Raw genomic sequence first — 13660 nt, 5'->3', positions numbered from 1 at the left:
AGACTGAGGGGGGAGTGCGTGGAACACAGGAGGGAAGAATGGAACGCAGGCACATGACAGGGGTGGTGTTGGGGGGGGGAGGAGTTGCATTGTTAAAGGTACAGAGGGTAGTAGTGTGAGACAGACCTGGGGCTGAGGCCACACTCTCAGGGGAAGATTCAGAAGACAGCCCTGGGACTCAGCGGGCCATGCTAGAGGGCTCTGCAGGGAATGCATGTCTCGGTCCCTGTCCTGGGAGGAGGAGGCGTCTCTGGGCAGTGACAGTCGGGCACAGCATGGTGTACACGGTGTGGTCAGTCAGTACAGATGTTGGTCCTGGGGGTTGGAGGATTTGTGTGGGGTGACAGATGGCACAGTCACAGCCAGGGGCGGCATCTGCATCGTGTAAAGTGGGAGTTGGTAAGTCATGGGGCCGGGTATTGTATGGTCTCATGGGGTGAGGACTCCCTGAAAATCATGGTGTATGTGGCCTCAAGAAGTGGAGGGGTCAAATTGACAAAAGGTATGGGGCATGTACGTTAGGGTTCAGAGTGGAGGACAGGAGTATCAACAGATATAAAGATTGGCTCCAGGGTAATGGGGGAGGCAGGAGAGTGATTGGAGGGAGGGGAATGTGGGTGCGGTGAGGATGGAGGATGATAGGGTCATGGAGAGTAAGATGGGGGTGTTGAAAGCTGGTCGTCCACACAAAACACTGCATCACCATGATGATCAAGGGCTAGGAACAACACAGTTGAAAAATAACGCTTGAGAAAAGGGTCTGAGGGCATGTGGGAGGAGTCAATGACTGAAATTTTGGAACGGCTGAAGGGGCTTCCTCACACTTATCGGCTCAAGATATATAGATCAGGGCTCAGCTGAGAACTGTTAACACGTGTCAAATACCGATTGAAGGAGTTTGGTACCTTAATTCATGGAGTGCATTCATGCGAGAATCTGTTAAGGCTTGGGGAAACATTTGATTTGCTCTGATTGCCCACATATCTGTCACAGAGGCATGTAAAGAGGGAAGGAAGATCAAACAATTAAGGGACTACGACTGCCGTGAATAAGCAACAAGCTCAAGACAAGCCTTCATGTTATCGTTTGAATGACCATGGATTGGAAGCCATAACGCTTGCAGTCATGAAATTAGTGCAAGGCTGGGCTTGTGTCAAGGACACAGGCTGACAGTAGCCTGACTGAGGGTAAGAGCACATGGCTGTATTGACCCTGATCAGAGTCTATTTGTTAATGTGCAGTCATGTCATAGGGGGATGTTCAGCCACATGTGAACCTTCAGGATGTGCTTCAGCTACAATGGGTGGCCCAGGGATGCCATGTCTGGAATGAGGACAAGTCTAGGCCTTCACACCGGCTTCCTGGCTTGGCGATAGAGCGAGAGCATTTCATGGTAAAGTGCAATCATGTCTCTATTCTATTTGTCCACAGAGACAAAGAAGAGTGCAGAATGTAGGCTGCAGGCAATGCTGCCTTCTTTATAGGTTTTGATGAGAGTTTGGCACAGCTCAGGGAAGATCGTTGCCTTGAGAGTCAGCAGGGCCCCAGGAAGATGTCCAGATGCTGATGAGGAGTGACCAAATCCATGGAGGCATTAGGCATGAACAAAAGCCTATAGAAGATACCTCTCATACATGAAGCTGAGCAAAAGACAGTGCCACAGACACCTTCGTTTGTCTAGGGATGTGGTGGATCACATCTGCTACATTCTCCATGAGGATCTCACTCCGCACGGACTGGGAGGCCATCCAATGCCGCTCGCACTGAAGGTTACTGCCACACCCAACTTTTTTGCCAATGGACCATTCCAGGGCTCCGCTGGGGACCTCTTGGGAATTGGGAATCTCACAATTGTCTACTCATAAATAACGTGCAGTTCACCATGGATCAAGCAAGGATGTCAGACCTGTGGGCCTCACAGTGATCTCCGGCTTCCCACAAGTTCAGGGGGCCATCAATGGCACACACGTAGCCTCAAGAGCTCCCTGGCAGCAGCCAGTAAGATTTATCAATAGAAAAGGCTTGCACTCTCTAAACATGCCTCTGATCTGTGATCACCGAAAGCAGATAATGCATGTTTGTACAAAGTACTCTGGGAGCTCACAAGACTCTTACATCATGCGTCACTCAAAGGTGCCACAAATATCATCCCCGCATTCAGTCTGTCCAGCCCTGTCAGAATTTTATACGTTTCAATGAGATCCTCTTTCATTTTTCTAAGCTCCAGTGAATACAAACCTAGTCGACCCAATCTCTCCTCATACAACATCCTGTTATCCCAGGAATCAATCTGGTGAACCTTCGCTGCACTCCCTCTATGGCAAGTATATCCTTTCTAGGTAAGGAGACCAAAACTGCACACAATACTCCAGGTGTGGTCTCACCAAGGCCCTGTATAACTGCAGTAAGACATCCTTACTTCTGTACTCAAATCCTCTTGCAATGAAGGCCAACATACCATTTGCCTTCTTGACTGCTCGCTGCACCTGCATGCTTGTTTTCAGTGATTGGTGTATAAGGACACGCAGATCCCTTTGTACATCATTTCCCAATATATAACCATTTAAATAATACTCTGCCATTCAGTTTTTCCTACCAAAGTGGATAACTTCACACTTATCCATGTTATACTGCATCTGCCCATGTATTTGTCTAAATTGGCTTGAAGCCTCTTAACATCCTTCTTGCCACTCCTCACATTCCCACTTCATTTTGTGTCATCAGCAAACTTGGAAATATTACATTTAGTTCCCTCATCCAAATCATTGAAACATATTATGAATAGCTGGGGCCCAAGCACTGATCCCTGCAGTACCCCGCTAGTCACCGCCCGCCACTCTGAAAAATACCCATTTATTCATACTCTCTGTTTCCTGTCTGCTAACCAATTCTCAATCCATGCTAATATATTATCCCCAATCCCAGTGCTTGAATTTTACACACTAACCTCTTATGTGGGACTTTATCAAAAGCTTTCTGAAAATCCAAATACACCACATCCACTGGTTCTCCCTTATCTTTTCTACTAATTATGTCCTCAAAAAACTCCAGTAGGTTTATCAAACATGATTTCCCCTTCATAAATCCATGCTGACTTTGTCTAATTCCGTTGATATTTTCTAAGTGTCCTGTTATCACATCCTTTATAATAGACATGGTGCAGTCCTTTCAGCCATTGCTCCAACATTTCACAGGCCATGGCTGCCTTCATGAGGTAGAAACACTGCTGCAAACATTAATGCATTTATGGCAGTATCTGGAGCTTAGCAAGGTGGCCCAAGGAGGAAAATGATCAGTCACTGGTTATCACCTGACCGCCTCAAGATAAATCTAAATCTGGAAAACAGCATCTCTCCAAATGCCATCTCTCATATATGATTAATAGTGAGGCCACATCTTGATATTGAGCCTCAGGATGACTTCACTCTTCAGGACGCTGTGATCTGTCACTCTACAGCATTGGAGCGAACCTGCGAGTCAGGTTACTTTTGTAAGCACAGAGAGTGCTTCAGCAGGACCATCATGTGATCATTGACAAGCACTCATGACCCTGTCTTCATCGGAAGCCCCCCAAGTTAACGCCCAGCATTGTTGGCATCTGGGAGAGATGTGGCCCAGCCAGTATTGACATAGCAATTTTTAATTATAATTTAGTTCCCTAGTAAATGCTGAGGAGCACTCAGGAGATGCAGAGGAGAATCGCTCTCATCCCAATGCAGTCCTCCACATTTTCAGTCTACCAGAGTGTGATAAGTACAAGGAAGACTAAGATGCTGATTGCACTGTCACATTATGAGATCCATATCGATTGTCTTCCTGAGACCTAACACAGGGATTCCGTCAAGCCACACTCGGGTCTGTGAGGTGATCACCAGATAGTGACCCAGGGCCTACTGTAGAACTAGGTCCCACCAAGGTGTGTGTACCTGCGCTGGGGGAGGATCCAGGGGAACGCAGTGACGGGTCTTCATCAGATGCCTCCTCAGGATCCTCATGCAAGGTGGTCTGGGGGCTGAGGCACTGGCTGGTGGTCTCCCTCTGCTGTTTCTTGTTGGTGGCTGGAGTCAGGGCCAGGATGTTGCCCTGGGAATCCCCAACATCAACTCTGGACCCAATGAAGTCTCATGGCATCAGGTCAAACATGGGCAAGGAAACCTCCTGCTGATTACCACGTACTGCCCTCCCTCAGCTGATGAATCAGTGCTCCTCCATGTTGAACAGCACTTAGAGGAAGCACTGAGGGTGGTAAGGGTGCAGAATGTTCTCTGGGTGGGGACTTCAAAGTCCATCACCAAGAGTGGCTCGGTAGCACCACTGCTGATCGAGCTGGCTGAGTCCCAAATGACATAGCTGCTAGACTGGGTCTGCGGCAGATGGTGAGGGAACCAACAAGATGGAAAAACATACTTGACATCATCCTCACCAACCTGCCTGCCACGGATGCATCTGTCCATGACAGTTTCAGTAGGAGTGACAACTGCATAGTCATTGTGGAGACGAGGTCCTGCCTTCACATTGAGGATATCCTCCATCGATGATGAACATGTATTGGCAACCGTAATAATTAATGCCTCACATCAAGAGGCACAGGTGTAGGTGGTAGATGGATTTTAAACTAACTAAGTACTTTTGGTGCCCAATTTATTGTTTAGAAATTTCTGACAGTTGTCATGAAGATGTGCTTTATGTCAAACAATGATGTTTAATCCACCTGCTGGAAACATTAATTGAGCTTTTCAAAACAGATTTTTAAAAACACAGAGTAAAGTGATTTGAACTCACAGCCAGGGTGTCTACCTAATTTACATTACTGTGCATTCCATATTCCAACCCCATTGAGATGGAGACAGTATGTCTACAAAAACCCATCACAGACAATGACCTCAGAGGGATGTGAATGAAACAATATTTTCTATTGCATTAGCACAACACTTAGATACTCAGCTGGGTGGAGATAAACCATCAAACCTAATTGCTTGAGCAATGGGACCCGGGCTAAGAGGGGGATTTCCCAGACCTGACCTGATCAAGTTACAATTGGAAAACACAATCATGTTTGAATTACTGGTCAGTTGGACAGGGTGATCACCAATGGTGTAAATGTTTTAAGCATGTTTTCTGAGAACTGAGGACAAGCAGCTGAGAAGCTGTGAGAGATCCTTCCCCTCTCTCGCTCTCTCGCTCTCTGTCCGCCCAACTTATAAGCTTTTGGGCCCTGTCTGCTGTTGTTTGATTCTCTGTTCATGTGCAGCAGAGATTTTAAAGAAAGAACTCAACTACTCCAGGAGAACAGATGTGTCATCCACCTGTAGTTTTAAACCACTTTGACACTGAAAGCAGAAGACCACCGAGTGAAAGCAGGAAGGCCACTACCTTCAACCTGAAGCCAACTGAGTCACCAAACTACAGACTTCGAATTCCTTTGGACTTGGACTCTGGTTTCATCAACCTATCCTTCTCCATTCTGCAATCTGTATTTGTGTGCATGTGTGTGTGTTATGTGTGCGTGTGCACGTGCAAAAGTCAGTGTGTGTTTAATTATTTTACTTAAGTTGTTAGACTCAAGAAAACCTGTCCTTTTGGTTCTTTCATGATCACAGCACATAAACAGTTAAGTGCTCACTGAATTGGTAAGTGTATCCTTTTCAAACAAAAATCCTGTTGCGGTAAAATGAGGAGAGGGCAAAGAGGGGAGCCACTCAACCATCCCTCATCTGGTTGTAACACAGCCTACTCACAACAATGTTATCCAGTTCCCAACCTTTTGGGAGGTAAACTAGCCCCTTTTTCTCTAAGTTGATGAACTAGAAATTGAGACTACTGGGATGTGATCCGGGTGCAATGCTCGCTGCATGCATCTAATGAGGCCAGCAGCAGGAACCTGCTAAATTGACCGGATAGCCTTATTAGCATAGTGCTAGTGAGCTGTGGGCATCTCTCACTTCCTCAGAGGCAGCTCACTGGTTGTGGGGGAGGGGTCGGGGATGAGGAGGCAGCGAGGAAGAGAATTCAGGCAGCTAGATGCCACCTGAGGACCTCAGGAGGGTCTGGGAGGGTAGGGGAGACTAGTGGGAGGTAGGGGAGGAGGGAGGTGAGCAGAGAATGGCAGAAACCTGGCGCTTTGTCCGGTAGCTGGGAGAAGCACATCTGCTCTTTCTGGTTGCACAATAAAGTAAGTAAAAAGCTTACATTTCAGATGGAAACCCCCAGAGGTTGGGCCCTTTAAGGACCATTGGTTTGGCTGCCAAGCTCCTGAAAAAACTGACCGACGAAAGCACAGTGTCATCTGTGGTCCTTCACAAACCAATTTGGCAAAGGCTGATTCGCCCATGCAATGAGCCTAACACCAGTTTCATGCATGCCTACTGCCCATCCCTAACCTGTACAGCAGGGAGTGCATTTGCAGCAAGGAATAAGCAGGTACCTGCCAGCTGCCATATTGGATCCTTGGGTGCCCATTTCATCCCTGCAGGAAAATTGCAGCTCATTCTACTTTGTTCAGATATCAGCATTTATACTTTTGGCAACCAGTGATGGAGAATTGGTATAAAAATCTATTGGGTGTCGAAATGTTAACCCAGTCGAGGTCTCATAGTGACAAGAAGAATTGCTGCCTATTTAATAATACGATTCAGTATCAGCAAAATGAGGCTTCAAAGCAAACTCCTTCCTGCTTCTAGAGGGAAATGGTAGCTTTTAGAAAGCAATCTACTAACTCCACGGTAATGAGGTTTATGGATTCGGGACATGAGGGCAGATACTGTAGAAGGATCCATTCACTTTATCTCAGTAAGTCTCAGTGAGTTTATTTTGAAATCCAAAGTCAACCATTACTGTGGGTGAAGCTGTAAAACCATACAGTATTATTCCGATTTGCAGCTTACCCACCTTTCCTCTCATTGTCGAAGAGAATGAGGCTAACACACCCTGAAGATTAAAACAAAATGTTCCATTGTGAGAAGTGCACAAGTTAGAAAGTGGAGATTAATGTAAAAATGTGACTCCCAATGTTGTTGTTGGGCTGAGTTTTTGAACTGTTTGTCAGTGTGCAACTTCTAATCATGGCAGCTGCATGGTGGAAAAGTGTGGTGGTGGCATAGTGGTATTGTCACTAAACTAGTATTCTAAAGACCCAGGGTAATGCTCTGGTGGACCTGGGTTCAAATCCCACCATGGTAGGTGGTTAAGTTTATTTTTAATAAAAACCTGGAATTAAAAGTCGAATGATGCCCATGAAACCATTGTCGATTATTGTTAAAAACCCTTCTGGTTACTATAATGTCCTATAGGGAAGGAAATCTGCTGGCCTACATGTGACTCCAGACCCTCAATGTTGGCAATAAATGCTGGCCCAGCCAATGATGCCCACATCCCATGAACAAATTTTTTAAAATTGTATTGTTTGTCGCACCGTCACTTGCACACAACAGTATTTCATAACAATCTCAGATATATCCCAAGTTGCTATGTGAGGCAAGGGAGGAGATAGCAGGGGCTCTGACACCAATTTTCCAATCCTCTCTGGCCACAGGAGAGGTGCCAGAGGACTGGAGGACAGCGAATGTGGTACCATTTTTCAAGAAGGGTAGTAGGGATAAACCAGGTAATTACAGGCCAGTGAGTCTAACATCAGTGGTAGGGAAACTATTGGAAAAAATTCTGAGGGACAGGATTAATCTCCACTTGGAGAGGCAGGGATTAATCAAGCATAGTCATCATAGCTTTGTCAAGGGGAGATCATGTCAAACAAATTAGAATTTTTTGAGAAAGTGGCTAGTTGTGTAGATGAGGGTAGTGCAGTTAATGTCATCTACATGGACTTCAGTAAGGCTTTTGACAAGGTCCCGAATGGGAGAATGGTCAAGAAGGTAAGAGCCCATGGCATCAAGGGCAATTTGGCAAATTGGATCCAAAATTGGTTTAGTGGCAGAGTGTGATGGTCAAAGATTGGTTTTGTGATTGGAAGCCTGTGACAAGTGGTGCACTACAGGGATTGGTGCTGGGACCCTTGCTGTTTGTAGTGTACATTAATGATTTAGATGTGAATATAGGAGGTATGATCAGTAAGTTCGTAGATGACACGAAAATTGGTGGTGTTGTAAATAGTGAGGAGGAAAGCCTTAGATTACAGGACGATGTAGATGGGCTGGTAAGATGGGCAGAGCAGTGCCAAATGGAATTTAATCCTGAGAAGTATGAGGTGATACATTTTGGGAGGACTAATACACAATGAATGGTAGGACCCTAGGAAGTACAGAGGGACCTTGGTGTACATGTCCATAGATCCCGGAAGGCAGCAGCACAGATAGATAAGGTGGTTAAGAAGGCAAATGGGATACTTGCCTTTATTAGCCGAGGCATAGAATATAAGAGCAGGGAGGTTATGTAGGAGCTGTATAAAATGCTAGTTGGGCCACAGCTGGAGTACTGTGTGCATTTCTGGTCACCGCACTATAGGAAGGATGTGATTGCACTGGAGAGGGTGCAGAGGAGATTCACCAGGATGTTCCCTGGGCTGGAGTGTTTCAGCTACGAAGAGAGACTGGATAGGCTAGGGTTGTTTTCCTTAGAGCAGAGAAGGCTGAGGGGGGACCTGATAGAGGTATACAAAATTATTAGGAGCATAGATAGGGTAGATAGGAAAAATCTTTTCCCCTTAGCGGAGGTATCAATAACCAGCGGATATAGATTTAAGGGGCAGGAGGTTTAAAGGGGATTTGAGGAAAATCTTTTTCACCCAGAGGGTGGTTGGAATCTGGAACACACTGCCTGAGGGGGTGGTAGAGGCAGGAACCCTCACAACATTTAAGAAATATTTAGATGAGCACTTGAAATGCCATAGCATTCAGGGCTATGTGCCAAGTGCTGGAAAATAGGATTATAAAAGATAAGTGCTTGATGGCCAGTATGGGCACGATGGGCCAAAGGGCCTGTTTCTGTGCTGTATAACTATGACTCTCTGACTCTATTTTCCAGAACCAACTACAATTTGTTTTTCAAAACATTGGTACACTCCCATTAATAATGGTGGTGAATTAATCATTGCTGCAGCCATTATAAAACAGATCCTACATCCTCCTAAACAACTTACCAGGATTTATTGCATAATCATTTATCCTTAAGTGTACATCTACCAAACATTCTGACTTTTTACGTAGCAAGTTGCTGTTGCTTTGAATAAGGGAAAAATAAGCTGCAACTGAAAGGTGGTGTCTGTGTGAGAAAGCATTGGGTCAACTAGTTTGCCTTCTAGTGGATGTTATGATGAATATTATAGTTCTTGATCAGGCTGGAAGTGTATGCCTTGGTCACCTCGATTAGGCGAGCATTAGCTTTTGGTGAAGAACTAGCAATGTACTTGAGGACCGAAGCTTTATGTTGCAGGTGCTCACCATGACAAAAAGATCTTGATTCTATACAGCATCTATTGTATTTTGCTTTGTGTTTTATTGATTCTTTTGTATCATTGTCCATTAATAAAAAATTACGTTCAATCATTTGGAGGGATCTTGATTTTCAATTTTTCCTTACTTCAAATCCAGATCAAAATTGTAGGAAAGGTGCTGCAGTTTCTCAGTAAAACCCTGCACAAATTCAATGTAAAATTAACATTCGGGCACAATTGTTTACAAGTCCTCTCAGAGCGCAGTTGTAATTCCACTTTTCAAGGAAACAAAATAATACCTGAGATAAATGATGCACCATTCTAATGGCATATAACTGCAACCTAAGTGAATGTGCTTTTTTTCCATTTTTATTTTAGTGCAGAGATAAAACAGGAGGCACACAATGATTCTAAGGTGGAAGCTTTAAATAGATGGGCAGCATTATATATCCTGGTATATTTAGTCATTGCATTTGGCTGCTTTCCAAAATATAAAGATGGTAGGTGAATAGATGTAGCATGACTTGCTCGCTTCCAGGATTGACTTTCTTTAAGCACATTCCCTTAATGATATTTGCGTGATAGCTGCCATTTCCTAAGTAGCCCTGTGCACTCACTCAGGAAATGCAACTTTACAGCCTCATACCCTCCTGTGGTGAGACAAGTACTTTAATATTCTTGCAATAAGTCCAGCCAATCTAGTCCAATTCTGAATGTTGTTGTTCATTGTCCCGATCCTGTCAACTCTCATTGCCTTCTCTGTCCATATTCATCAGTGGCAAAAGTTCACAAAACAGAGGGCAGTGTATGAAGTTTACACTGGAAGCCAACTTTTTCTACAGTGTGTACAGCAGGAATCTAGCTCTCCTTCTGCAACTGTATACACTAGTAAGACCATTTGATGGAACGTCTTCTCAGATATGACAGTGTGCTAAAATTGGCACATGTTGCTCTCCTCTTTGCATTGTTATAACTCTCTTGCTAAATGAATTGAAATGAAACTAAAGTTAAGTTCCACAAAGCACAGATGGTCATGATGAGGGAAGTTCTGCTGGATTAGAACAAACCAATGTGATACCTATTTCCAACAGAGATGACAAAACATACCTAGGCAATGACATTAATCGATTAATCTTGCATCCCTAACTGGCAAACTAATGGAATCCATCAAGACAGATAAACTTGAGGATAACTATGCAAATTTAATCTAATAAACTGTAGTTAACATTGTTTCAGATTGCCTGACCAAAATCCTTGACTTGTTTGAGGAAGCTACATCCCAAATGCAGCAAGACAAGGGCAATATCCAGGCTTGGGATGAAAAGTGGCAAGTAACATTTGTGCCACACAAGTGCCAGGCAATGAACATCACCAACAAGAGACAATCTAACCATCGCCCCTTGGCATTCAATGGCATTACCATCATTGAATCTCCCACTTTCAACATCCTATGTAAAGTGCTATGATACAGTGTACCCGGACTTCCAGAAATCATTTCATGAAAGATTGCTATATAAGTTTAAACACTGGGTATCCTAAGTAAAGCATGTTAGAGAAATAAGGAATTGGCTGTAAGAAAGGTGCCAGTGACACCGATTAGGGGACTAGTGGTAGACTGGGGGGACTTACAGAGTGGACTGTGCAGGAATTGGTGTATTCGGAACCATAATGTGACTTGATTATGTTTGCAGGTAATAGTAAATTGGGATGGGTGAGTCATTTAAAGCTAATGAAGCACTCAAGGAAATACATAAGGACCTAATCAAAATTTACAAACATGTAGAACAATGGCAAATTAAATGCAGTGCAGATAGATGTAAACTGTTACACATAGGACCAGACTCAAAGAGATCTGGGAGTCATTGTAAACTTAATACCATGGCCCGAATTTTCGCAAAGCCAGGAGGGCTCCACGCCTTAGCCAAAATGACATTGGAGTCTGGAATCCAGAGGCCCTATCCCAAAACTGAGCACCCACCATTTTAGCTGGGGGATGGGTGTGGGGAATGAGGGCAGTTCATGGAGGAAGCTGCACTTTTAAAACAGAAGTAAATTTGGACACCCACATTTCTGAAATATGACTTATGAGCTTTACGAATTTGAGGGAAAGGTACCGGAGTTCTTTGGAGAGGTCAAGTGCCCTTTTGGAGAGGTTCAAGTATCCCCTTGGGATTCTAAAGAGTAGATATGAATGTGCGTAAAAATTGGGTAAGGTCTGAGGAACTGTCAAACTGCCGGGTCATTTGATTCCCTTGCCCTGTAAATTTTGAAAAAGCCAACCTGCAGTTACAAAAAATCGGTGCTTGCATTTACAATAGATGTGAGGCGCAAAGGAAATATTGAACTTTGGAAAGAGATGTCATGGTAGGCAATGAGGATGAAGACTGTGCTATGTGAAAAGGTTAGAAAAACTCGTCAAGACCAAACCTCTGCTGCAAGATGCTCAAATATCGGGTGGAATTGTCCCAGATCTGCACTAAGTGCAAAAGCGGGCGTGAAAAAAGACCTTTTACCTGCTGGCGGCAATGACGGGTTTTTGTGCCATATTGTCCCCTTCCCGCCGCATCCTGCCTCATTGATAATACAATCACAGGAAACACTCCAGATCGTTGATGGGCTGGCTCGTATTTGCCTGCCAAGCCGCAATGTCAGTGTTTCCTCGCTCCGGGTGCCATATATATAGCACACCAGCGTGCATGCTTACTTCATGCCTACAGACTAGGGTTGTTCCAGGCGACAGATGGCCCCAAAAGCCAGGAAGGCAGCAGCCTCCAAATTTAGTTACACCTCTCTGAGGTGCCTGCCAGGCATCGTGGAAGGCCACCGTGATATCCTCCACCCCCACTCTGGCTGCAGGAGGTCCACCAGAGGCACCAATCTGGCCTGGGAGGCAGTGGCAGAGGCAGTCAGAGCCTCGTGCAAGGACTCTCCCATGCATGTGGAGCCTTTATCCATCACTCTCATCTCACTGTCTTGAGCTTTTCAATGCTACCTGCAGGGGTTCTCTTTCAGTTGTCCATCAGAGCTGACCTGCATCTCCGCCCACCCACTGATCACACTCCCATGATTCGCTCACTTTTGATTTCTGCAAAATGGTAGTTGTCAAGTTTGAGATAAGCTCCCCCGTCCTTTCCACTCCCCCAGTCACCCATGTCCTCTCCACCATCACAGTTGTCCCCCTACCATCACCTTCCAAACCAAACCCTTGTCATTCCAGGATGTTCAGGTGAATGTTCACGTTCCCCAACTTCCTGAAAATCTCGCCCCAATCCACATTGACTTCCCCAACCTCCTCCTTCCCATCTCCAGGGTCTGTATTTGCCTCCAAGTCTCCACCAACCACCTTCGTTGCCCTTTCTACTGTTACCGACACACCCTCACCCTTCCACCCTATCAACCCCCTCTGCCCCCTCACACTCTCCATTCCCTCCTACCACACACACCCTCAGTTTGCTCCCCAGGAGTCAGTCATTGACTCCAAAGACCCCTTCCTTGCACATTCACTTGGACAACCCTTGCTTACTCCCTCCTCTCTCCAGATACCTTCCCCCTCTGAACTCCCTCCTCCTGGGACACCTTTCCCTTTCTGAACTCCCTCTCTTACACCTTCCTACCCCCTTACACCTACCTCCCAAGTCGCAGCATTCTCCTCTGTTATACCTCGTATTCCCTCCTCCCCGTGTACTCCCTTCTCTCCTCCCCTTAGACACCTTCCCGCCTCTGAACTCCCTCCTCCTTTGGACATCTTTCCCCCTTGAACTCTCTCCTGCCCCCGGGACACCATGCCCCCTCCAAACTCCCAACTACCCCAGACACCTCCCCCCTCCAAACTCCCTCCTGCCCCCAGGCACCTTCCCCCCTCCGAGCTCCCTCCCTTACACCTACCTCCCCACTTGCAGCATTCTCCCCTGTTACACCCTCCTCACCCTGCACTCCCTCCTCCTGTCCATACTCCCCTCCTCCTCCCCCCCTGGACATTCTTCTTCCCCCTTCCAACCTCACTCTCCCCAACACCTTCATCTCTCCCCTCCGAACCTCACCACCCCCATGACTCCTTTGTCCCCCAATCCCAACCTCAAACCCCTCGCCCCAGTACACCTTCCTCTCCCACCCGCCCCGGTACACCTCCCTCATCCACTTACACCTAGACCTTCCTCTCTCCCCTTTGCCGATTATCCGTAGCAACCCATGGCCAAGACTGTGATGTTCCAAAGGAGACCTGAAGCATCAACGGAGGCCTCCCACCTTTAGAGAGCTGCTTCACAGTGGAGCCAT

This window comes from Cetorhinus maximus, chromosome 8 (genome assembly GCF_964194155.1).
Source record: "Cetorhinus maximus chromosome 8, sCetMax3.hap1.1, whole genome shotgun sequence".
Taxonomy (NCBI): domain Eukaryota; kingdom Metazoa; phylum Chordata; class Chondrichthyes; order Lamniformes; family Cetorhinidae; genus Cetorhinus; species Cetorhinus maximus.
The sequence above is the reverse complement of the archived record's forward strand: the minus strand, read 5'-3'. Positions refer to the sequence as shown.